Source organism: Peromyscus maniculatus, chromosome 8 (assembly GCF_049852395.1).
Source record: "Peromyscus maniculatus bairdii isolate BWxNUB_F1_BW_parent chromosome 8, HU_Pman_BW_mat_3.1, whole genome shotgun sequence".
NCBI classification, from domain to species: domain Eukaryota; kingdom Metazoa; phylum Chordata; class Mammalia; order Rodentia; family Cricetidae; genus Peromyscus; species Peromyscus maniculatus.
In genome coordinates, this window is record NC_134859.1 from 90,424,530 (window position 1) to 90,450,000 (window position 25,471).

At 49.1% G+C, this 25,471-nt stretch overlaps 1 long non-coding RNA gene across 1 annotated transcript in view; it reads left to right on the plus strand.

Moving 5' to 3' along the window:
* The first annotated feature begins 866 nt into the window (after window positions 1-866).
* LOC121831473 (uncharacterized) overlaps window positions 867-25,471 on the plus strand; it is a 25,291-nt gene continuing 686 nt past the window's right edge. Inside the window, exons 1-2 of the long non-coding RNA XR_006074934.2 lie at window positions 867-2,639; window positions 6,873-7,023. This is a non-coding gene — a long non-coding RNA (uncharacterized LOC121831473). The remainder of the gene's footprint in view (window positions 2,640-6,872; window positions 7,024-25,471) is intronic.

Sequence of the window (25,471 nt, forward strand, 5' to 3'; positions counted from 1 at the left end):
AGAGGTGACCCGGCAGGTAGAGTGTTTGCCTAGCAGACATGGAGCCGTGGGCTCAGTCCCCAGCACCAGGCCATATAAACCAGGAATGATGGCATGGCCTGCAATCCCAGCACTCGGAAAGTAGAGGCAAGAAGATCAGAAGTTCAAGGTCATCCTTGGCTATATAGGAAGTTCAAGGCCAGCCTGGGCTACATGAGATGCTGTTTCAAAAACAAAAACAAAAACAAAAAACAAAAAAAAACCAAACAAAACAAAAACAAAAAACCAAAACAAACAAACAAACAAACAAACAAAAAACGGGCTGGAGAGAGATGGCTCACTGGTTAAGAATATTGACTGCTCTTCTAGAGGACCCAGGTTCAATTCCCAGCACCCACATAGCAGCTCACTCCTGTCTGTAACTCCAGTTCCAGAGGACTCAATACTCATGGCAAAATTCCAATGCACATAAAATAAAAATAAATCTGTTGTATTATTTAAAAAAAACAGTCCATACCATCCCTGACCCTTCTGGTGGCTTTAATTCTCAAGTGAAGCCACTTAGGTCATACCATTCCACAGCCAATGCCCCAGCATCTCCTGCCATAAAACATCTTGCTCCTTTCAACCCATGAATGCGACCAAGCTCCTAGCCTAAAAATAACCAACCAACAAAACAACACCTTCCCCATCCTGGCTTTCGGGTACACTGTTTCCCGGTGTCTTCCATTTGCATGTACTCCTCACAGTATGGTTTCTGCCCGCCTCCCGCCTCCCCTTCTCTCTGTGACCACACACTGACTTGGCTCCTGCTAAATGCCTCTTCTCAGTTCCTGTCTCCTTGTGCTGCACAGTGTGATGTGCTGAGCACTGACAGGCCAGGCTGGGAGATGAGCGCTGAGTCTCTAGCTCGGTCCCTGCCCTCGAGGTTTTTTTTTTTTTTTGCTCTAGTGATTGACAGAATCTAAATCACTTCAGATGAGAACTTGAGTCATCCCCGGTAGTGGGTGGATGATGATGGAGGGATGGAGGGTACTGTTATCAGGCAGGACCCAGCCAGGTGAGCGAGCAGACCCATTCTAAGTTCCAACAGTATTTCAGGGAGGAATAACTCACACAGAAGGATTGGCAACGGCCCACAGAAGACGACTGTGACCAGGAATCCACTCCTGCCCCCTGGTGGGAAGGCCAGACAGGGCAGGGCAGTCAGAGGCTGGGTCACTGGGAGAAGACTGGAACCACATGGCAGACACACCCACTTCCACAGCTCCCACTCAAGATGAAGAGGGATGAAGGGAAAGCCTGGATTCTCCTTGTCTTCCACCGTCTAGTTTTCTGCCAGAGCCTCTGGCTGGCCAGTGAGCTTGCAGGGCTCAGTTAGCTGCAGAGAAAGTGAGGACGGACAGCAGGACACAGAGCTTAGGTGTGGGGGTGATAGGGACTAGTTCTCAGAAGGGGCTCATGGAGACTGTCCTGGAGGTCCAAGTGTGACCTGAAAGGGAGTTACAGGGTACACACTCCTGACAATCGGTGACACTTGGGTCCTTTTGTGCTGTCTGTCTCCTCTTTGCCCTCCTTTTTTTTTTTATACTTTATGTGCATTGGTGTTTTGCTTGCGTCTATGTCTATGTGAAGATGTCAGATCCCCGGGAATTGAACCTGGGTCCTCTGGAAGAGCAGCCAGTGATGTTAACAGCTGAGCTACCTCTCCAGCCCCCTCGCCCTCCTTCTTTTGAAACAGGGTCTCACTGTGTAGACCAGGTTGGCCCTGAATTCACAGGGATCCACCTGCCTCCTCCTGGGTGCTGGGATTAATGGTATGTGTCACCATGATGAACTCATTCCTATTCTTTTTAAAAGACAGGGTCTCTGTAGCCAAGGTTGAAGGTGCTCCTGAACTTCTGACTGTCTGCTGTGTTTGGGTCAGGGCTTCATGGATGCTAAGCAAGCATTCTACCAACTGAACACTCCCCGAGTTTTAGTTTCGGACCCCTAGCTTTTCTACATTCTTTCCCTTGTTCTCATCAATTCCTGGCTTCACTAAATCATTCAGCAAACATTAATTGAGCACATAGTTTACAGCTGGCCCTTGACTAAGTCCTTGGTGATAGCAATGAATGAGGCAAGAGTCCGCCATTCATAGGGGATCAGCAACACAATGTAAAGGGCAGAGAAGCTACTGGGTGACGGAAGGTCATGGAGGAGAGATCAAAGAAGGCTTCCTGGAAGGGGTGCCTCTTAAACTGACTGCTGCCAGGCCAGGTGCATTGAGAGAAGGCCAAAGTAACAGGAGAGCAGGAAGGGCCTGTGAAGGCAATGGAGATAGAGGGAAGGAGTCAGCCCATCTGGGCTTGGATGTCAGCTGTGAGGGACAGGGAGAGAAATGTAACTGACGCTGAAGTCTGTGAGCTGGACTAGGGAAGGCAATGAAGAGCGGAAGCCGCAGACAGCGCTGAGGAAAAGACAGTTAAATCGCTAGCATGGAACCTCAGTTCAGTTTCTCTTTCCAAACAGGCACTTACAGAGCAGGAGGCCAGCTTGGCTGCAAGTCAGGTTGGATGTGATGGAGCTGGACGAGGGCAGTGGCAGAAGATGAAGATCTGGGACAGATTAGCCACACGGAGAGATTCAGTAGAGAAGCTATGGAGAGCATTCAGAATGTGAGTAGGGATGGAGGGCATGTCTAGGATGTGGGGGCCATGTGAACAGGGGTGGAGGGCACATCTGGGATGATGGGGCCATGTGAACAGGGATGGAGGGCATGTCTGGGATGATGGGGCCATGTGAACAGGGGTGGAGGGCACGTCTAGGATGCTGTGTCTTAATCATGAGCCATAGGGGAGCAGATTCTGCAGAGGATTCTGTTGACTTTGGATGAGGAATTTCAGTTTCTGCTCCTTCTATTGTCTTCTCTTAGCCGTTGACTTCTAAATTGACACTTTCAGGTGTGACCTGCGCCCTGAATTCCAAACTAGAATTGCCACTGACCCAGAGCATGTTTCTTCCCTTTCGCCCCCTGGCAGCTCCATCTCTACTTTGCTCTATGTCAGTGACATCACTGCTAGCGCCCCACCCCAAATCTTCGTTACCGATTTTGGTGCCAAGTCACACTGACTTGTTCTTCAAGCAGTTCCCTTATCGCGTGGAACCTCCCTGTCTCTCCTCTCCTCATCCTTTTCTGTGTCAATCCTTTCTTTTCACTTTTTGTTTGTTTCTGTTTGTTTGTTTGTTTGTTTGACCCTGTTTCACTATGTAGCTCTGGCTGTCTTGGGATCCACTATGTAGAACCAGGCTGGCCTTGAACTCACAGAGGTTTGCCTCCCTCTGTCCCCCCAGTGCTGAGATTAAAGGGGTGCACCATTATGCTGGGTGGATCCCTTCCACATTGTTACTCTCTCACTCAAAAAAATGTTAATGGTTTCCCACTGCCTGCTGATTTCATTCCAGCTTAGGCTAGTGTTAGCTTGAAGTGTCATTTGCTGGTGAGGTTTCACTTTCTTCTTTGGTTATGCTCAGAATTCCTGTTTAATTATAGTGATGACCTGTTTGGTTTGAAGGTCTTTGTCTCCCTTGCAGCCAGAATGACTGTTACCCAAGTCCTGGCCAGGGAGATAGATAGACCCAGAAGTCTTTGGTTACAGGGACCAACTCAGCTAGCAATAGCCTTTTGTCTTTTGTCTTTCCCCCCACTCTCTTTCTTCTTTCTAGGATGTAGACTCAGAGTTGTTAGCATGGAAGCATAGGAATAAAAGTCAGCTTAAGGGTGAACTCCTCCGTCTGAGGGTTGGAGGAGGCCTAGGTTCTATCCCCAGCACAGAGTGGATTAGATGTGGGTGATGTGGCTGTCATCTTCAAACTCTGGAGGAAAAGGCAGGATGAGCAGAAGTTTAAGGTCATCCTTGACTACATAGCAAGTTCAAGGCCAGCATCAGCTACATAAGACCTTGTTTAAAAAACAGGAACACCTTTTTGTAGAGCTGCCAGCCTAAGTCGTGCTGGGGTCAAGAAAAATGGGCCTTGGTGGTTCATGTTCCTGGAGTTGTATCCATGCCAGTGGATGTCCACACGCTCCAGAAGAGAATTTGACATTGCTGCTGCCATTGTTGCTGTTATAGCAATGGCACACACCGCCGCTACTGTTTCTGGGATTACCATTTCATAATTGCTTACTACAGCTAGCACAGTGGAGACCCTGGCAGCAAAAGTAGCTACCATAGTTAGTTAATCTTTCATTTTATTGGGCATGATAAATTTAATTCAATAGTTATATACATTTCGATTGGCTTTGAAAATTATAAATTTATAAACTCAAGTTCCATTGGCTTTTGGGATACCATCTTACAAGGACTCCAATTTGCAGTAAGGCTCGTTAAGGAAGGGAATGGCTGAGTTGCCTTTAGCCTACTGCCTATGGGTGGGATAGGACCTCTGTTGGTCTTTTCTGTGTTGAACACACAGATTGCAAGCCCAGTGCCACTTTGAGATCTTTGGCAGCAGTTAACTCTGCAGCTCACACACGATTGAGCCTGTATGATGAGTATTTAGAGATGGGTAATGCCTGGGGGCGCTCACCAACCTAAGACAGAGTCCTGTGTGGCCTGGGCAGGCATCTCCATGATGGGTAAGGTGAGCTGCTGACGTCCCTAAGCAACCTAAGTCAGAAGCTCATTTTTTAGTAAAAGGGGGACCTATAGGGTCCTGGCCTCCATTTTGGGTAACTGTTGCTTTGTTTGCTGACCTTGGCCTTGATATCCTCCCAATGCTAATTCCCTGCCAGTTTCCACCCCCCTGAGTGCTTAAGGGAAGTTCCTTGTCTGTATATCCTGCATAATGGGTGTTAACAGCTTAGATGCAAGATTGTAAAACATTGGTATAGAACTTCTGCCCTCTGGGTTTCTCCCATTGTTCTGTAAGCCTGTATTTAAGACCTCTTCCCTCCTTCAATAAACAGCATTCGGCATTAAAAAAATAAATAAATAAGGAAAAAAATCTCAAAAAAAAAAAAAAAAAAACAGGAACACCGAGGTTCGAGAAGTGGTGTGGAAAGAGCATTTCCCACTCTTCTGGAGGACTCAGTTCCCAGCACCCACGTCAGGTGGCTCACAACTGTCTGCAACTGCAGATCCAGGGGATCAGATGCCCTCTTCTGGCCTCCATGGGTACCTACATGTATGTGTATATGCCCTCGCATAGACACACATATAGACGTAATTAAAATATAAGTGCAAAACCGAACAACAGGGACTGGGCAAACGACTCGGTAAAATTCTTGCCACACAAATGAGAACCTGAGTTCAGGTTTCCAGCACCCACACAAAAGGCTGGGCACGGTGGGGCAGGTCCAGAACCCTAGTACTGGGAAGGCAGAGACAGGTGGATCCCGAGGGCTTGCTAGCCAGGCAGTCTAACTGAATTAGCAAGCTCCAGGGGCAAGGAGAGATCGTGTCTTAAAAGGTAAGGTGGGGTGCAATAGAGAAAGACACCTGTCATTGAACTCTGGCCTCTGCACACACACACCACGTCCACACTCTCACACACACACATACACACACCGGGCAGGGGAGAGAAAGGAGGGCACATGTGAACACACACATGCACACACGGCATACAACAACAATTGACAAAACTCTACATCTGTGATTGCAGAGAAAAAAAAAAAACACTTGTAGCTAGAGTTTTCCTGCCTTGCCCACAGTCAGGACAAATCTTTGTCACCCGCCAGTCCCACAGCCGCTCAGACCCAACCAAACAAACACAGAGACTTATATTGCTTTACAAACTGTATGGCCGTGGCAGGCTTCTTGCTAACTGTTCTTATAGCTCAAATTAATCCATTTCCATAAATCTATACCTTGCCACGTGGCTCGTGGCTTACCGGCATCTTCACATTCTGCTTGTCCTGGCGGCGGCTGGCAGTGACTCCTTCTGCCTTCCTGTTCTTTCATTTCTCCTCTCTGTTAGTCCTGCCTATACTTCCTGCCTAGCCACTGGCCAGTCAGTCTGTTTTATTTATTGACCAATCAGAGTAATTTGACATACAGACCATCCCACAGCACAGCCAAGTGCAGACCATCTCAGACACCTGCACTCAGGCCCATGGTCCTAATCATCCTCTATGTGGACCTGCTGGGTAAAGCCACGAGGAACCCGAGAACGGGCTCCCACAGGACATATGGAACATCCCACAGGACATACGGAACATCCCACAGGACATACGGAACATCCCACAGCACACACTGGAGGGAGAGCTCCTGAAGAGCTGCAGCTAATTTGATTCTGGAGTGTTAGACCTAGCTTTTTTTTTTTTTTTTTTTTTTTTTTTTTTTTTTTTTAAATTTTTTTTGGAAACAGGATTTCTCTGTGTAGTTTTGGAGCCTGTCCTGGAATGCAATCTGTAGACCAGACTGGCCTTGAACTCACAGAGATCTGCCTGCCTCAGCCTCCTGTGTGCTGGGATTAAACGTGTGGGCTACCACTGCTCAGCAGCACCTAGCTTTTTTCTGCCTTTTGTGACTGCTACCTTTTGTCTCTGGGCACCTTCAGTTTGAAACATGTAAATCTTAAGAGTTTCCTAAAGGTGCAAAACTTATGCAGAACTTGGTTGGGGGAGGACTCGGCAAACCGAGAGGTCTCCTAACTGAGACTCTGCACTGGCATTGTCTCTTTGGGGGGCTTAGATAAGAGGTGTTGGTATATGGAAATTGACTTGCTAAAGGTGTGAACTGTGTAACAATAAAAGGCCCTTTGCTAAGCTACTGTACGTCAGTCCACCAGAGGCTGATTCCCCTGCAGCGGGAAAAGGCTAAAATTCATCCTTAGAGTGCCTCTGTGTCTTCTTTCCACGAACCCGCGTGAACCCACACCTCATACAACATTTGGTGTCCAACCGACAGTGCCGCTCCTGTTTGCTGGGAAAGGAACCTCCCCTGGGAAAGCTTTGGAAAGGGATGGATGACTTATAAGCTGAAGCACATACCAGGGATGCCAGTCAAAGATTGCGTGACTCTGCTAAGGGCCGATTGGGACGAGATATGTTTTACTCAGGTAAGATAAAGGATGCTCAGATTAGATGGAGGGGAAATCCAGGTGTTTGAATCAATGCAGCCTCTAGTCTGTGGGAACGAGAGTGTTCCCAATAACTAGTGACATGGTGACAGGTCTTCCCCATAAGAGGGGTACAGGGTTCCCCTTGTGGTATACTAAATGGTGTGTGGCAGGCACAGATCTAAGTCACAGTGGTCTCATACAAAGCTAATTCTCTTTCCAATTCTTAGTGTTCTCTCTCTCTCTCTCTCTCTCTCTCTCTCTCTCCTCTCTCTCTCTCTCTCTCTCTCTCATTCTTGACTTTTCTCGTCTATTGAACAGTTGGTGTAAGTGATTGTGCACATTGCCGAAGAATGAGCTTGTGTTCCCCTCCCCCTGCCCCCGTCCCCCGCCCTGTCCCTGGTCCCTGGTGTTCTCTGTTGAAGAAACCATTCTTACCTGCTTCTTTTCATTTTTCCCAATATATTTTATGCATCTACAAACATACAACATGCATTCGTAAGACACCCCCCTTTATGTTTATTTATTGTGTGTGAGTGTGACCTGCCACAGCATAGTGCGAAGGTCAGAAAACAACTTTTGAGAGTTTGTTCTCTCTGGGGGATCAAACTCAGGATGTCAGGCAAGCACTCTTCCCCACTCAGCTATCTCGTCAGAGCTTTGTAAAGCACTTTTTAAACTCCAATGAAAGTGGGGCTGGCCACATGGATTGGTGGCCAAAAGCACCTGCCACCAAGCCTGACTACCCGAGTTCAATCCCTGGGACTCACATGTGGGAAGGAGAGAACCAACTCCCAAAAGATGTCCTCTGACCGTCACACCCATGCCCAAGCAATACACAAACACAAAATAAATAAAATGCAAAAATGCAAATTAATAGAAGTGCGCTCTACACAGCTGCTCTACGCCTTGCATACTTCACTAACATGTCAGTGAGTTCTGCATACACACAGAACTGTCACAGGCTGCATACTCTTCCATTGCATGACTGAAATAGAATTTATTCGGTTCCCTCTTAACAGACTTAACAATGTCCAAGCATTTCCTAGTATAAGAACTGTTCCAGGGAACCTACAGCGCTTTCATTTTACGTATTAATTAATCAACAAATGTTTTGTTTTTGTTTTTGTTTTTGTTTTTGTTTTTGTTTTTTTTTTTTTTTTTTTTTTTTTTTGGTTTTTCGAGACAGGGTTTCTCTGTGTAGCTTTGTGCCTTTCCTGGAGCTCACTTGGTAGCCCAGGCTGGCCTCGAACTCACAGAGATCCGCCTGGCTCTGCCTCCCGAGTGCTGGGATTAAAGGCGTGCGACACCACCGCCCGGCGCAATCAACAAATGTTTACTGAGTGACTGCTATGCTGGGCACAGGAGGGCAGAGCCGGGAAACGCAGTGCTTGGTCATGGGGCTATACTCAGGGGAGAAGACTCAGTACGTTCCTAGCAGGGCTCCACAGCATCCTCCTAAGTCAAGAAGAAAGGCTCCCTTTGCTCCGCCCCATCTTTCATGCTTCTCTCTGACCCCCGCTAACCTCCTTTCTTTTGGTGGTGGTACCGAAGGTTGAACCTGTGCTTTTGCACATGCTAGGCAAGCACTCTACTACTGTAGTGTACCCCAGCCTTTGCTGTTGTCCTGTTTGTTGTTTGGGATAAAGCCTCATGTCGCCCAGACTGGCTGTGAGGTCTGGCCCTGTCTCCACTGAGTGCTGGCATTAGAGGCATGTGCCACTGTGCCCGACCCCTACCCAACCTTGTTTTCACTTTTTGTGTTTGTTTTGTTTTCGAGGCAGGGTTTCTCTGTGTGACCTGGCTGTCCTGGAACTTGCTCTGTAGACCAGACTGGCCTTGAACTCACAGAGATCCCACTGCTCTGCCTCCCAGGTGCTGGGATTAAAGGCATGTGCCCTTACACCTGGTCTCTTTTTGCTTTTTGAAGATTTGTTTTTAACATTTTATACATATGAGTGTTTATGTGTTATGTATGTGAGTGTTTATGTTTTATGTATGTGTTTGTGTGTTATGTATGTGAGTGTTTATGTGTTATGTATATGAGTGCTTGCCTCCTGCCTCCATCTTCCAAAAACAGGCATTGTTGGCATGCATCACCACACCCAGCAAAGTTAAGTCTTTGAGCATATAAGTCTGGTGACTAACAGTGACCAAGGACCTACTGACACTGATGGGAACATTTTATAAAGGCTGGTTCAGTGGCTCTCACACTTGCTAGTTTACAACGAAATTGTTGAAGACCCCAAAGAACTTATGTTGATACAGATTTTTATCTGGTGTTAGAAAAGTAAATATTTAGTAATTGGTTCTGTGGGAAAAGTCTTTGTTTTGTGACAGGGTCTCATGTCGCCTGGCCTGGCCTTGAATTTGCTGTGTAGCTGACTCTGCCTTGATTTTCTGACCCTCCTACTTCTACCTTCAAGTGCTAGGATTATAGGCATGTACTACCATACACCTTTGTTCCTTCTCTTTGAAAAAAGATTTATTTATTTTTAGTTTATGTGAATGAGTTTTGTTTCCATGGATGTCTCTGCACCATATGTATACAGTCCCCAAGGAGGTCAGAGAAGGTCATTGGATCCCCTGGAACTGGAGTTACAGACAGTTGTGAGCTACCGTGTGGGTGCTGGGAATTATAGCTGGGTCCTCTGGAAGAGCAGCCAGTGCTCTTAACTACTGAGCTATCTCTCTGGTCCATTAATTTTATTTTATAAAATAAAAAGTAGTGAAAAGAATGGCACATTTTACATTTTCTAGATCTCTTTCATGAACATACTCAAAGGCAGCCAAATTGATACCTACATTTGACTTTTATGATGCCATAAAATGCTGTTTCAGTATCTTGTACAAATTTGACTTCATGGAGCCCTTGAAAGAATTCTGGGACTTTCAGAGGGTCCCAAGGCCACTCAGAAAGATTGTTATGCTAATACATTTGGTTTTCTGTACAGTCCAGGCAGGTTTCTTATATTCTGTTTTACAGATGAGGGAACAGGGACGAGAACAATTCAGTAATGTACCAAGGGGCATTTAATCCAGAAAGTGGCAAAAGTAGGATTCAAACCCAGTGCATTTATACAGATGGGGAGTGATCTTGCTAGATGTGTGATCCCTGGAGAATTAACCTCTCTGAGGCTGAGGTGCTATCCTTCAATTCACCTAGCTTAGATTGGCTTTGACCTCTTCCCTGAGCCGAGTTCTCTCATCTGCTTCTTCTGTTAGCACTGTCTCCTGCTCACGTGACACTCTAGTCCCGCTCTGTTGTGACATTCTTTAATTATACCCGTTGGATCACACACTCCATGGGGACAGTCGTCACATCTCCCTTGATGATGGTTGCTCCCTTGTGGGCTGACACAGGCGTTAAAAATCTTTGCTAAAGAAAGAAATGAATAAAGTAATAGATAAACATTTTGCAAGAGGGCAGGCATAGTCCATCTGCCTAGGTAAGGTTCTTTGCCAATGGTTCAGGGAGGGAGAGAATGAGGATCCCGTCCCCAGAATGCACTTAGGTGTATGTTTGCACTGTTGTGCCTACAGGACAAAGCACAGGCTGAGAAAACCCTCCCGAATCTCGTCATGAGACCTCCCTCTGCTCCACCTGAATCACTTTGCTCTCAGACACCGAGTCTGAGTCTTTCCAGACAGTTCTTCATCTTTCTAGGGAATTCCGAAGCCCCTAGATTGATGCAGGTGAGATGAGACTCACTCTGCTTTTCACTCTCCTATCCTGGGGTTTGTGACTTTACAGCAATACCCTCCAAATCCTCTTCTATAGGACAACCAGACCTTTTTATTTCGCCACTGGTCAGGTCAGGGGAGGGAAGAGGGTCCTACAGCACTTGGCTCCTAAATAACGGAGACCCTTCTGGAAGCTGGGTACTGGCAGGCGGGAGCAGTTAGATGGGCCACGGTTTCTCAGTTTCCTCTTTTGCTATCAACACGGTCCTTTCCACTAGTGACCTTCTAGGATTCTCAGAAGGCCCAAAAAGGGAGAAGTGCACTTATTGGGGGGGGGGGAGGGTGGGAACCATGCAGAAAGCGTGGCCAGGATCCTGTCTGGAAGGTCACGGGGCTGAGCTATGGCTCAAGGACCTTTAAGAAGCAAAAAGGAGGCCGGGCGGTGGTGGCGCACGCCTTTAATCCCAGCACTCGGGAGGCAGAGCCAGGTGGATCTCTGTGAGTTCGAGGCCAGCCTGGGCTACCAAGTGAGCTCCAGGAAAGGCGCAAAGCTACGCAGAGAAACCCTGTCTCGAAAAACCAAAAAAAAAAAAAAAAAAAAAAAAAAAAAAAAAAAAAAAAGAAGCAAAAAGGAATTGAGAATGAATACTGTCAGGAGCCTGCTCAGCCCGGACTTCCTGGAATCTGGCTCTGCAGCGAGCAGCAGGCTTTCCTGAGCACGTCTTACTAAGAGGAGACAGGAGGAGGAAGCAAAGAGGGCAGACAGAGAAGGGGCTAGGCCTGCCGGCTCTCCCAGGCACTGCCAGCTCAGCAGATAGGCTCCAGCTTCACTGGAGTGGGGAGGTGACTGTCCGCCTGCTGTGCCTGGCTGAGTTAAGTCTACAAGGTAGGTGCTTTCCCATGTCACCTAGCCTTCTACTCATTTGGTCTGGAGTAGGCAAGCAAACCAAGACCGTTGCCTCTCAAAGGTCATCTTTAAAATGTGGTCACGGGGCTGGAGAGATGGCTCAGCAGTTAAGAGCGCTGACTGCTCTTCCAGAGGACCTGGGTTCAATTCCCAGCACTCACATAGTCACTCACAACTGTCTGTAACTCCAGTTCCAGGGACTCTGACACCATTACATTCATGCAGACGAAACATCAATGCATATAAAATAAAAATAAATTATAAGAGAAACTGGTCATGACCAGAGATGTATTATAACTCAGTGTATTATGTAGCATGTATAAGGCCCTGGGTTCCATCACGAACTTTACAAGACAAACAAAACAAAAAAGAATGTTCTTTACCAAGGAAGGACCACATAATTTATGTGATTAGGTAATTCTCACCTTGGGGAGGGGGGCACTGTGAATATGGCCTGGGGTCACAGGCTTTCAGTGGAGGGCAGGAGGAATGGGTTAGGAAGAGCAGCGGGGTCAGAGAACCCTGGGCAGGAGTTGGAGTTTTAGGAAACAGATGTGATAAGAATCAGAGTCCTTCCTGGGACTGTAAACAGCTCCACCCAAACATTATTACAGGTGAGGTCTTGTTAAAGTAAGCAAAGGTCGCTAGGGTGTCCTACTGAGACCCCATGTTATATCACAGTACTCTGTGGGGCTCGAACCCAGGACCTCCCGGAGGACGGTACCCTGGGCTGGGCCCGCTAGTATGTGATTGGGAGAAGGGTGAATGAATGAATGTGTGTGAAGAACTATAGGTGAGATGGAATGGCATTGGGAAGAGGTAAAATATTTTGGGGGGCATTAAAGCAAAGGCAGGTAGGTGACCGTGTGGGGTATGGATGCACTTGTGCTGTGGTTGGCTCTGCCTTGTATTTTAGCTGCTCAGAGCAGTTCCCTGCCGTCCTCCCCCTGGAGTTGTCCCCATCTTTAAATCCTCAGATAAGGTGGTTTATTCATTCACTCAACACATATTTATCGAGTACCTGCCGGGACAGGCCTGGGTTCAGCAGAATCAGGGATGAGACTTAATACTTTCTCTGCCTCTCGAAGCCTTTGATCTAGCATTATTAAATAAGTACTTCCGGTGAGCAGTGATAAGTGCTGTGACCTGGGAGGACTCCAAGAGCTCATGGGACTGTGTAACGTCTCATCCTACCTGGGGCACTCCTGAGAATTAAGGTGATGACGGAGGCTGAGCTCCCCCAGCCAACAACCTGAGCTGGAGAGTAGGAAGTCAGTTAGGAGGCGCTGGAGACTGGTGCCGGTCACTAGGAAAAGGCAGAAGCCAGGTCTGGCAGAGGAGAAGATAGACAGAATGGAGTTTCAATGCAAGCTAACCCCTCAGGGAGCTCAGGGCTAAGGTGGCTTTTCAGTACCATCTCAGTTACGTCAGTCCCTAGCGACTGGCTGAGCCTTGGATGAGGCTGTTTTCTGCAGCTGAGGCAATCTCTCAAGAAAGCTGACAGCTGAGGTGTCTCCATAGAATTTTCTAGAGCCTAGGACTTGGGAGATGCCTCCAAAGACCTGCTGCAAGGGAGCCGTGGGTTCTCATACCTAGACCAGCATGGCAGGTGTATGCCCAGGCTGGCTCAGACGCCTCTTCTGGGACACCTAACTGGGTGCCCTAGTGGCTTCCTGTGCGGATGTTGGGTGGCTTGAAGCTCCCAGACAGGAACACACTACTGTTTTCCTTCATGTTTCCTTCGCTTTTTCGGGTATCCATGGCTGTCCATTCACCATTTCATGTCTCAGGCACAGCATCTCCTTTACCTGCCTTACCTTAGCCACTGTCCTGTGTCCCAGCACAACATTTGGGATAGGGTGGGCGTCTTTTTTCTCACCCACTCAGCCCAACGATCAGGAGGTCCCTTCAGTGTCGCCAAACCACGCCCTTCCTCTCTCCATCCCGGTCCGTGCTACCGCCATCTCCCTCCTAACTGCTAACATCAGTTTGGTTTTGAAGTGAGGAGGTTGATGACATGGAGCTTTGAAGAAGACAGGTGACTAAACACACACACAAGCAAGGGAGAAGACCCACAGAGAGAAGACCCACAGAGAGGAGACCCACAGAGAGAAGACCCACAGAGAGGAGACCCACAGAGAGAAGACCCACAGAGAGAAGACCCACAGAGAGAAGACCCACAGAGAGAAGACCCACAGAGAGAAGACCCACAGAGAGAAGACCCCCTGGGGACATTTCAGAGAAGCCCCGAACACAATATCTGGATGAGGAAAATGATTTGGAAATTTAAGAAAAACAGAACACTGAAGTCCGGTGTGGTGGCGCGTGCCTTTAATCCCAGCTTTTGAAAGGCAGAGGCAAGTGGATCTCTGTGAGTTCGAGGCCAGTCTGTTCTATACAATGAGTTCCACGTCACCCATGGCTGTGTAATGAGGCTTTGTCTCAAGGAAAGAAAAAAGGAAGGAAAAAAATTGAGCAGAGCATGGAGTACACACAGGCAATCTCAGAGCTCAGGAGCTGAAGCAGGAGGATTGTAGTGAATTTGAGGCCAGCCTGAGCTACATAGGAAATTCCGGTTTCTCAAAACCAAAATAATAAATAAGTAAAAACGAAGAGGCAGAGTTTTCCTGCACATGGCTACTTAGGCCAGAGATCTGGACTTGTAGAACGTTGGGCCTGATTCAGTCAATGCTTAAGTTCTTGTCTCCTACATCTCACGGGCCCCTGAATTTCTGGTCAGGCTGCCCTGTGCTTGCTTTGCTGGATGTGGAAGGGTCCTTCCTCAGTCGTTTCTTGCGATTTCTTTTTCCCTTTTTTTTGAGACAGAGCTTCCCTTATGTAGTTGAGGTGGTCATCGAAATCATAATCCTCCTGCCTCAGCCTTCTGAGTTCTGGGCTTATGGAGCTTCTAGCTACCTCTTGTGTTTGGGCTAGGGTCTCTGGCTAGTAGCAGCATCAACGTCTCTCAGATCAAGAGGGCTTGTCAGCAGAGGAGGGCAAGTGTTTCCGTGGGCTCCCTGCAGCATGGAGCCCTGTTCTCTCGTGGGCCCATTCGCCACATAGATCCTGACATGGCCGTGGCGTTGGACTCATGGGCTGGGCATGCTCTTCCTGGAAGCCAACTGTGCATCTCAGGGAAGACTGGGGAAGAAGAGAGGAGGGAGATGTAAACAGGAGGGGGCTGGGGCAGAGTGAGTGTGAGGAGTGAAGGAACAAGGGCCAAGAGGTAGGAGGAGTTGAGATGAGGATGGGGAGGGGTTGCGGCTGGCTCACAGACTAATCCGTTAACCCACACTCACGAGCTCAGCACTGTCAGTATTTGGGATGGGGGTAGGAGAACAGCATTTCACTGTATATCCTGTAGCCTGGATGAAACTTGTGGTCCTCCTGTCTCAGCTTCCTGAGTGTTGGGATCAGGGGTGCATGCCACCTCACCTACCTTGATTATGACCATCCTCCAAAGCTGGCAGAGACAAAGTGGATGATGAAACTTGCCCAAAGTCTCACACCTTGTAACCGGCAGAGCTGGGATTTGAACCCTGGAAGAGGAAGGGCATCCTGAGGAGGCATGGACCCAGCACCTAGCAGGGCACTCAATGGTACTGAATGGACGGCGGTCGTGGGGTATAGCCTGATGCTTATGGGCTGGCTCTTGGTATACGCCCCTGGTTTCTGTTGGTACCCGCTGGCAAAGTGTCTTATCCTTCTCACACGGTGACCTCTCAGCCACTTCCATCAAGGCCCCACAGTTGAGCACCAGAGGCACCCCTGGATTACGCAGACATTGCCCACACTAGCAGCAAGAGGAGGAAGGTGGCTGGGCTGTGGGCACAGGACTCACATTTGCTGATCTCTGACTCTCCGCTTTACAAAATCAGGCTGCTAAAGTTCTCATACGTTGGAGCGGGGAGGCCTCAGAGGCCTCTGTGAAGATGAGACGGCATGGAAGGGCCAGGAGGCAGTCAGCCAGTGCTGCTGTCACCCAGGCAGCTCCTTGTCACAGGCCCTTCTGCACAGGTGGCCACTGCGGTCTTTGCGGTGGACAGAGCCCTCCATCTCCCGATTTGTCTAACTTGGATTCTACAGACCCGCTCGCTCCATTTCATAGCTGGGCAAACTGAAACCCAGGTGAGAGGGGACCTGGAGGCCTTGCAAGGTTCCGCAAGACTGAGTGGTGGGGCTCTCCACAGAGAAAGAGGGACCTCGGCGTGGCTTGGGGCCCTCTACATGGCTGGGACTTGTTGCTCTCTGGGGTCCCTGCATCCCTTCCCAGCAGCAGCCTGACCTTGCCGACTTGGAGAAAAACAGGAAACTGGGCTCTGCCAGGAACTGGAACCCAACCTTCCTCAGCTTAGGGCTGCAAGGAGGCTGGCGTGGTGAGGGGGTCTGGGGAAGAGCGTGGGGCAGTGTGGAGTGGGGTGTTGCAGGCTCCCTGGAGTGGCCTGGCCTGGCCGAGAGCTTCCACTCCTTCAGGGGAACTTCTGCTCTGGTTTGCTAATCCCAACAAGGCAAGGTTGTAAGTAAGACGTTGTCTGTGCCTTTCCCCTCCCAGGTGAGGATGGAGTCGTGGGAACCAGGGTCACGGCTGACTTTCTCCTTTATGAATCCTTTCACACATTAAAGACACAAAGAAAAGGGTCTGAGAGGACGACCCAGTCTATAAAGTACTTACCATGCAAGTTTGCCCTCAGGACCCAGATAAAACACAGTGTGGTGCCCAGTACGGGGGCATGTATCTGCATGACCATGCTGCACAGTCCCAGCACTGGGGAGGCAGAGCTAGGTGGATCTCTCCAAGTCCAAGGCCAGTCTGGTCTACATAGCAAGTTCCAGGTCAGCCAGGACTACACAGGACCCTCTCTCAACAAAACAAAACAGACAAGCCCAGGGCCATGACAGCACACACTTATGATCCTAGCACGGGAGACGTTTATCCAGAGTACTGGGATCCCTGGGGTTCCCTGGGCTGCCGGCCTAGCCTAACGGGCAAGCCCTGGGTCCCAGTGAGAGACCCTGTCTCCCAAAATGACATAGAGGGCTACTGATGAACACCACCAGCCTAGGGCTCCATCCATGTGCACACAAATGTGCACATGCAGTTGTGTACAGACATGCACATGAATATGCCCACACAAATTACAAATGTATTATACAGGAGTCAGTGAGGTGGCTGGGTGGGTAAGGGATCTTACTGCCAAGTCTGATGACCTGAGTTCAATCTACAGAACTCCTATGATGGAAAGAGAGAACCAACGCCTGAAAGTTATTGTCTGACCTCTACATGCAAGCCATGGCATTCACACACACACACACACACATACACACACACACACACACACAGAGAGAGAGAGAGAGAGAGAGAGAGAGAGAGAGAGAGAGAGAGAGAGAAGTAAATAATTATAATTTTAAAAGTTAAAAATAGTATATAAACATGTTGGTATAAAGGTGATCCCCCCTTTTGTGGGTCCTGGACGCTATGCCTCCTGGGCCTAGTGGAGAAGTCAACCCCAGTGCTCTCTGGCCCTCTAGACGCTGTGTTACCCATAAGGCCATGCAGCACAGAAGCCCATCCCCAGATGTCACTGAGCCTCAGTTTCCCCCTGTAGGATGGAGGAATCCTGTGGAGCTGTGTTTGGCCAGGGCTTGACTTGAGGAAGCCCTGACTCTTTTTACAGTGTATGAGTCTCTGTGCCCATGCAGAGGAGAATCCCTAGCTATAGGGTGTCTTTTTGGGGGTGTGGAGATACCCCCACATCTCCCATGACTTCTTCTTCTCTCCTGCCTGTCCCTCTTGGACAGGAGCCAGGCATCGATCATCAATCTAATAAAGTACTCTGGTCCAGTTCAGAAACCAGCTTCTCCCCCAGGCTCTGTCAGTCATCACAGCCTTTGAGACTGTCTCCTGAGATTACTTACCTTGTTTCCCCAGGGCTGGGTGCCCTGTCCAAGTCTAGAAAGTCCAAACATCTAGAAGAGACAAAGCTGGGACAGGACTTGAGATCTGTCAATTCTGGCTTCTTGTGGTAGCTATCCCTAAGGTGTGTGTGTGTGTGTGTGTGTGTGTGTGTGTGTGTGTGTGTGTGTGTGTGTGTGTCTTGGAGGGGCACTTAGCTCTTCTGACGAGGGGAGAGAGAACTGGAGTAACCCTAGGAAGGCTTGGGACCTTGCTAGGCTGTGCTGATGGGTGGCTGGCAGGTGTCCCAGGTCTCCCTGCTGTCTGCCTACAGGTCCTTGATCATCTGAACTGTGTCTCTGTCCTGTTTGGGGCTGGGGCCCAACCTGCTCAAGGCAGGGACAGAACCCTGGGCATTCCTACCTAACCCTGAGCTAGGTTATCTGGATGCAGCCTCTCCCTCCTATGGCCCTGCTCACCTTTACAGCTGTGCCCTTAATTGTCACGACAGTGTATGCACCTTCTAGGTACAGATTCCAGATGAATGTGTGTGTGTGTGTGTGTGTGTGTGTGTGTGTGTGTGTGTGTGTATGAGAGAGAGAGATATCCATCAATCGATCAATCTTGTGTGTAGGTGTACATGCACATGTGTGAGTGTATGTGTGAAGGTCAGAGGTCAATCGTGAGTTTTGTTCATCAGGAACTGTGCACCTTGTTTCCTTGAGACAGGCTCTCTTCCTGGGACCTGGGACTCTCTGACCAGGCTAGGCTAACTAGCCAGGAGGCACCCAGGAGCTGCCTGCTTCTGATCTAGTGTTTGATTATGTGTGTGCCACCACCATGCACAGCTTTTTCATCAGTACTGGAGATCATGCTTACATGGTAAGCACTTTACCAACTGAGGCATCTCTCCAGCCCCACAGTCTTTATTTGTTAGTTTGGAGATGGGACCTTTATGTAGCTCAGGCTGGTGCCAAAGTCACTATGTAGCAGAGGCTGGCCTTTGGCTCTTGACCCTCCTGCCTTTATGTACCACGTGTTGACATTACAGGTGTGTACCATCATGCCCAGCAAATTTTTGTTTGCTGGTTGGTTTTTGTTTGTTGGTTTTTGTTTTTTTGAAACAGGGTCTCACTATGTTATCTTGGCTGGCCCAGAACTATGGATGATCTGGCTACCTCTGCTTCCTGAGTGCTGGAATTAAAGGTGCGGGCCACCTTTTCCTTTTAGAAAACAGTTTACTACCTTTAAATATATGTAATTTCACAAGTAGAAATATGGTCAAGACGGGCAGTGGTGGCACATGCCTTTAATCCCAGCACTCAGGAGGCAGAGGCAGGTGGATCTCTGTGAGTTCGAGGCCAGCCTGGTCTACAGAGGGAGTTCCAGGATAGGCTCTAAAAGCTACACATAGAAACCCTCCTCAAAAAACAAACAAACAAAACAAGAAAAACAAAAAAAAAATTAAATAAAAAGAAAAAGAAAAGAATAAGAAATATGGTCAAAAGTCATCTCCTTTATAATGTTGCAGCAGATTTTGGCTCAGCTGAGAGAATCCTGGATGTTAATGGCTTGAGTACCAAGGCTGGACTCAGGGCCTCCGAGAGAAGTTTCTGATGAGATCAACTCCATCTGGCAGTGCTGGTCTGGGCTAGGTTTTAATTTCATGGAGGTTTCAGCTGGAAGCCTTCCAGCTCCTCTGGCTGAGTTAAGCCACTCTGCTGTCTCCCTATTTCCTCATTTCCTGAGAACCAGCCGAGACTGGGTGGCACATGTGGTCCTTGGCCCGGCAGCCCTTGACTCTGCGGCTCAGCTCTTCCTTTGCTGGGAAGGCTGGGTGAGGTGGCAGGGCCTGTCACCATGTTGATAGGTACTGTGACAGAATTTGCGCCTGGTGGAGGGCCCTCAAGGACTCAGATCTCATCTTGTCACTGCCCTGCTGGTCACCTGAGCGTCATGTAGTGGCTCTCCCAAGGGCACAGTGTCTGAGCAGCCTTGATTCCCTTGGGAGCAAGCTGGCCTTTTTCCTGGTTTCTTTCCGTCACTTCCTGCCACTCTGGCTAGGCGAGCCCTGGAGCGTCTCCCAGTTCCAGCCTTCAGCATGGGAAGCGCCCCCTTTGCAGTGTTCAAGAGTGAGTGCGCAGAGCCTCTGCCCTCAGTTCAGGAGGTCCCTGAGGCCACGTCTTCACCTGCCCAGCTCACCACTTCATTCCCAGTGCCAGGCCCTCTAGAGGCACCTGGCAGAATGGGTTCAGTGAACAACATTTCCTTCTTGGAAGAAGGGCTTAGCAGAAATACTAGTCTGGGGAGTCTGGGTTCATATTTCATCTCAACAAGCATTGGCTCAGCCACTTGGATTCCAGGTTCACAGAGGGGATAAATGAGCTCAGTGTGATGGCTCACATCTGTAACCCCAGCTCTTGGGAGGCTGAGGCAGGACAGTTGCTACAGGTTTAAGGGCTACAGTCAATCCCAGGCCAGTCTAGGCTACAAAATGAGCCCCTGTTTAAATAAAGGGGTGTAAGGGGGACATGAGTTCCACTTAGCTCCATGGGCAGCTGCAGAGAGAGGAGGGCAGTTCATACAAAGCCCTCGGCAGAATGCCTGGTGTGGTGGAAGATCCCTCTGGCGACCGGATGAGTGAGATCCATGGGACAGGCTGACCCAGGACAGGCAGAGTAGAAACAGGATTGGAAGCCTGAGATGACTGAACTGCCAGGAGAGAAGTGATCCGTGCTATTGACTCAGGCCCCAACCAAGTGGGATGAGCGGGAGAAGGTGTTCCAGTGGGGTCTCCTGTGGTGGTCGGGGGAGGGTCTGTGAGTCAGCACGGTAAGGGGAGAGAAGAATGGGGAACCGGCCAGGTGGCCTGAGCGAGACGGGCCAGGCCTCACTCTCGCACACCCATACAAAGCCTCATTGGCTTTCTTGCACTGTAGCTCAGAGCCACTCTAGGTGGGAACAGGGCAGGATGCGAACACGGTGGCTCTGGGCCACTTTGCCCAGTTCAGGGTCTTTGGTTTCCCTGAGCCATATAGGGCAGAGAAGTTAGCTTAGTCACTTGCCCAAAGCTCCCATTCCAATCTTCAAGTGACTCCAAGAACTTGAATTCTGGGCCTCAGTTTACCAATCTGTGACATGAGGAAAGATAAAATAATACTCCTTTTGCTCTGGGTAGTGATGCACACCTGTTATCCCAGTATTTGGGAGGCTAAGGCAGGAGGATCAAGCGTGGCCAACTTAGACAACATAGTAAGACTGTGTCTCGACAAACAAAACAAAACCCGCAAACAACTCTTCTGATGAATTATGGGAAAATCAATCAAGGGTAGCCATGAGCAGAAATAGCCTGTGATGCCTGGCACTGGTGAGTGTCATATTTCTGTATGTGTGTGTGTGCAGGTGCAGGCCTGCATGTGCCACAGTGTGCATGTGGAGGTTCAAGAACAACTTTCGGAAGTTGGTTCTTGCTTTCTATTTTATGACGCAGGTCTCTCTCATTGGTTCTGTTGCTATACTACGCACTCTAGGCTAGCTGTCCTGCAAGCTTCCAGATGATTCTCCTGTCTAAACTTCGAATCTCCAATGCAGGGGTGCTGGGATTACAGACCCTCGCCACCACATCCAGCTTGTTATGTGGACTCCTGGGCTCAAACTCCGGCGACAGGAAGTAGTTTTGCCTGCTGGGCTCTCTCCTGACTCACACCTCTCCTTAAAGGATAGAAATAAGTGTGGGCAGCACATATCACTAGAACTGAGGAGCTGTGGTTTTGTTATGTACTCTTCACAGGATGTCAGTATAAACACTGGTAATCATGACAAGTTCCTGGACATGTTCTGTGTGCCGGGCATAGAGCCAAGCCCTTACAAATATTTATCCTTTAACCCGTAAGTAGTCCGGTCAGGACATTCGCTTTTCAAATGAGGCCTCAAAAGGCCAGGGGACTTGCCCTTGCCGGCGCTCACACACTTTGCCTACACAGATGGTAGGCATTCATTCATCACCTGCAATCAAAGCAGCTCCACCCTCAGTTGGCTCCGTCTGATTCAGAATTGTTTGACTCCGTGGTTCCGAGCCTGGCTTCTATCGCTGGGGAACTTTAAGAAACCCTGGAGCCTGGCCTCCATCCTGAGAGATTATGATGCAATCAGACCGGGGTATGGCCTGGACATGGGGACTTTCTGGAGGACCCCGGGTGGCTCTAATGCATTGCCAAGGGAGAGGACTGCTGCCTCCTTTAGGGGTGACTTTAGGGGTCTCCTACCCTTTCTCAGGTGTCTTCTCGGCTGCCTGAAACTCAGTCCATGGAAGAAGAAATCTCTTGGTGGTGTGCAAACTATAAATGACATAGAATGTGGAGAGAAAGGCTCACTGGCCGCACATGCGGTTGTTGAAATCTCTCTTGCCTTCTGCGAGCGTTGGGAAGCAGAGCTGTAGGGTTGGTCCTGGGAGAGAAAGACGCGGAAGCTGCTATCTGGAGACTCCTGTCCTGATCTCGGCTTTGCTCCGTGTGTGTGTGTGTGTGTGTGTGTGTGTGTGTGTGTGTGTGTGTGTGTGTCTGTGTGTGTCTGTGTGTGTGTGTCTGTGTGTGTGCGTCTGTGTGTGTGCGTGTGCGTGTGTGTGTGCATGTGTGTGCGTGTGTGTGCGTGTGTGTGTGTGTGTGTCTGTGTGTGTGTGTGTGTGTGTCTGTGTGTGTGTGTCTGTGTGTGTGTGTGTGTGTGTCTGTGTGTGTGTGTGTGTGTGTGTGTGTGTGTGTGTGTGCTGGATGGAGACTGAACCCAGAGCCTTGAGCATTTCAGACAAGCACTCCACCTCAGCCACACCCAGCTTTGACCCATATAAATAAGGACAAAGCCCATCTCCACCCTCACCTGCCAGTCCCCGCCACCCTCTGTGACAGGACAGTCCTGTGAGAGCTCAGAGCACCATCCCTAAGAACCAGGTTTCTCAGTTTCTAGCCTGCACATCTGTGTAGCTTCCCCCGGTCCATCTTGCCCTGCTTTCTGACGTTTATTTGTTTAACACAACCGAGTGACCACAGAGCTTCCTTCCCAGAAGACACCACTGTGCTCGGAGGGGTTATGAAGCAACTCAAAGTCAATTTATGAGGTGCGGACAAGCCGAGGCCGTGGAGACCAGCGTTTTACCACAAAGTCGTCTCCTGTGACCAGCTGGAGGCTTATCTTCAGTACAGGGAGAGGGCCCAATCCTTCCCTTTCCTTTACAGTTCACCATGGAGCCTCCGTAGTTCAAGGGCGCTCTGTTCTTGTTCCGGTGGCTGCCAACTGATTGACAAGGTTTTATAGTTCTGGGAACAGAGAAGAAGTGGAAATTCCAAGGAAGAGACGGGAGACTTACAAAGGGCTTGTAATGAGATACAGGAGTGAGTGAGCTGCAGCGGAGCATCCTGCAGCCAGACAGAAGGGCGTGGCCAGGAAGTTGGTCCTGGGGAACTACACTTGACTTTGAGATGTTTTTTTCCAAAGTCAGGGCTGAGGGCCTCACAGCTCTGGAACCTCATCAGGCCATGATGATTGCACAAATCACCAACGTTTAGCCTGAGCCCAGTCAGGCCCCAACCCAACTGTTCTGAATGTTACAACTTGCACATTTGAGGTCAAGCTCAATTGGATACAAAGAGGAAGGATATTCCCGAAAGGGCAAACTTTTTCCAGGAACACTTTGGCACACAGCCCTCTTTATGCTTTCACTTCAGTTTGTGTTTGGGAACACATCCAAAGTGAGGAACCAGAAAACAAAACAAAACAAACAAACTACCCAGGGGACTGCGAAGACAGCTCAATGGGTACCTGCCGCACAAGCGTGAGGACCTGGATTTGGATCTCCAGTATCCACATAAAAGCCTGACCCAGTAGATTGTGTGCATAACCCCAGCACCGAGGGTGGGGGTGGGGGGTGGGGGGTGGGGAGGGGTGGGCTGGAAACAGAAGGATTCCTAGATCTCACTGACCAGCAAGCCTAGCCAAATGGGTGAGCTCCAGGCTCTGTGGAAGACCCTGCCTTTCTCTGGGGCTGGAGAGCTGGCTCAGGGGTTAAAGAGAGCTGGTTGCTCTTCCAGAGGACCCAGGTTCAATGCCTAGCACCCACGAGGCAGTTTACAACCATCTGTAACTTCAGTTCTAGAGGGTCCCATGCTCTTTCTCGCCTCCTCGGGCACCAGGCCCAGAGGTGGTGCATGGACATACATGTAGGCAAAATACTCATACACATATAAAATAATTAAGAAAGAAAGAAAGAAAGAGAGAAAGAGAGAGAGAGAGAGAGAGAGAGAGAGAGAGAAAGAAAGAAAGAAAGAAAGAAAGAAAGAAAGAAAGAGAGAAAGAGAGAGAGAAAGAGATCCCTGTTTCAAAAAATAAGGCAGAAGAGCAGCCGACGAAGATATCATGAACTTCTGGTTTCTACTTACACATATACACACTTGTGCACACACTGATCTTCCCCCTCCTATGCCGCTCCGAGTCCCTGGGGAAGCTTTCTTGATGGAATCCACCCAATTGACAGGAACTTGCAGTGACCAAGTTCTCTTGTGCCTCGTAGCGGGTTAGATGCTCTATAGACACTCGGAGCTGAGGAAACAGTGTTGAGTCTGTTCTCCATGGGGCTCTGAAGTCTTTGCTCCTCCAGGGACGAGTTCAGAGGTGAGGGGAAAGGATCTGCTCCACCTCTGGCTGGAGTCACAAGCCATGGGGACATAGGCCTGGCCGGACTACCCAGACAGACTGGTGCTCAGGCCCAGCCGTGGGAATCACTAAGCATCTCCTGTACTGTTGAGTCTCACCTCCACGCCACTGGCTGCCTGGCAAGTTATCAAGCTGACTTCCAAATATTAATTTATCCTGATTATAGAGTTTGAGATACCTTCTGAAAGTTGGCTTTTGAAGGGGAATGCATAAGTCACTCAACCCAAATAGAGGCCCAGGCCAACTTCTGATGGATAGAAACATGTCCAGAAACAGCTGCAGGCCAGAGATGAGTTCTGAGAAAAAAAAAAAAATCACATGAAGCTGCAGGGACGGGTAAGTCCTTCCGGAACTGAGTGTCCCAAAGTGAGTGCCATGGAACAGCAGTGCCATGGAGTGCTTCTCCAAAACCAAAGGCATGTGGAGACAGACTGCTGGGTCGGGGAAGCAATGTATGTCTCAGCTCCCCAGTTGGATACTCACTGTGGATTCGAACAGGCTAGAGGCTCTGAGGCTCTCGGGTTATGAAATGTTACTTTTCTAGTTCAGTCAACTTAGGTAAGTCTGTTCTGTGTGTTTATTTATTGTGTTGGCTAGATTTATGTCATCTTGATATAAGCTAGAGTCATTTGGGAAGAGGGACTCTTACTTGAGAAAATTTCTTCATAAGATTTGCTTGTAGGAAATTCTGCAGGGCATTTTCCTTCCTTCCTCCCTCCCTCCCTCCCTCCCTCCCTCCCTCCCTCCCTCCCTCCCTCCCTTCCTTCCTTCCTTCCTTCCTCTCTCTCTCTCTCTCTCTCCCACCCTCCCTTCCTCCCTCTCTTTCTTTCCTTTGAACAGGGTTTCTTTGTGTACCCCTGGTTCTGTAAACCAGGGTGGCCTTGAACTCACAGAGATCCACCTGCCTCTGCCTCTGAGTTCTGAGTGTTAAAGGTGTGCACCACTACCATCAGGCCCTGTATGCATTTTCTCAATTAGTGATTGAAATGGGAGGGTCCAGCCCATTCTGAGTAGTGCCATCCCTGGGCAGGTGTCCCTGGGGTGTGTAAGAAAGCAGGCTGATAGCCTAAGACATTTACATACACTTATTTTTGAGGCAAGGTCTTACTAGGTAGCTCTCACTGGCCTTGAACTCACAGAGATACGTTTGCCTCCTGAGTGCTGGGATTAATGTCAGTGTTTTAAAGGGAAGTTTGAGTACTCACCATAGTCTCTTACAGACAGATGTTTGTTAGCTGGAGCCCTCTGCATGGACACAGAGT